This window comes from Kryptolebias marmoratus, linkage group LG3, assembly GCF_001649575.2.
Source record: "Kryptolebias marmoratus isolate JLee-2015 linkage group LG3, ASM164957v2, whole genome shotgun sequence".
In the NCBI taxonomy this organism is placed as follows: Eukaryota; Metazoa; Chordata; class Actinopteri; order Cyprinodontiformes; family Rivulidae; genus Kryptolebias; species Kryptolebias marmoratus.
In genome coordinates, this window is record NC_051432.1 from 6,012,776 (window position 1) to 6,014,141 (window position 1,366).

Below are 1,366 nucleotides of genomic sequence, written 5' to 3' on the forward strand. Positions count from 1 at the left end.
TCCTCCTCCCCCCTCCGCATGCCCTTCTTGCACATCCTCACATCAGCTTGTTGATCCACTCAGACACATGCACTACATGGAGCATACGTCTGTGCTTCCCTTCAGCTATCAAAGCCATCCGCCATGAAACCTGACACTCTTGGAAAATTCCCATTTGCTGCTTACAATCCAACCCCTCCCCCCCCCGCCCCCTACACTCCTGTGAGAGTCTTAACCTGCTGTCACTGCGAGGCAAGTCGAGGAGATCTTGACGTCTCGCTCATTACCCACACTCCTCTCTCTCTCTCTCTCTCTCTCTCTCTGGGTCCTTCTTCTCTCTCCTCGTCTCCCTCCCACTCGCCTCTTGCCTCTTCCTCCATCCCAACTGTCCAAGTCTGGCCTGGCGGTGATGGCAACTCAAGTGGACGTGTCTTCTGTTCTCACCACGAGCTGTGAAGAGATGCACGGAGGTGTCAGAGATCTGGTGTAAAAATACACCCTGATGCTGCCCGGCTCGCTGCACGGGACCAGCGTGTGTCAGCTCGGTGTCACCGCAACGTCTTCATCTGATCTGAAAAGCACTCCTCTGTGGTTTCCTTTTCATTCCGCCTTCCTCGTGGGTGTGCCTAGAGGAGCGGGTTTGAGCATACGGACAAGTAGGCCTTTCCTTTTTTTTGTCATGGAAACTGATCATGCACCCACAAATTTCGGACCCCCCACCCCCCGATAACAGCTTTATGGACTAGTAAGAACTTTATTCGATGCCGGAAGACATCTGGTTCGCCTCCATATGAAAACCCATTTCCTGAATTGACTTGATTGGAAGTGAACTGGCTCCAGCTGGAGGGCCTAATGAAAGAAAATCGGTCTGTGTTTCATATTTATGTCTGACGCAAACAGACTTTATCAATCCTTTTATGTACCTGGTCTTTGGGATAGGGCGCAGAATTATGAGTGGCTGAGCCAGAGGCAAAGATATAGACAAGGGAGGGGAGGTGGGGCGGAGGGGGGGTTTGTGATGGAAACGGAGGGCGAGTGGATGCTGCATGGGCTGCCGCTTGCACATTATTGCTTAATTGTTTGGAACTAAAGGCCCCAGTTATGAGCATGTTTATGCTTATGCCTGCGACGGCAAGAATCTTCTCCAGTCGTTTCTGTAAAGTCTTACACTTGCAAAGGAAATAATAAAAGCAAATTCAGCCCCGAGCGCAGAATTGAACTACCTTTTTCTTTAAAAACTTTCTGGTGACAAACTTAACAGGGACACTTTCCTAAATCTCCCAAGGGCCCCCAGCTCCAAGTTGGCCTACTGGCCCAGATAACCAAACAACCACACACTGTAAAAAAAAAAAAATTGCAGATAGCCAGCACCTGTTCTCTACGTGAC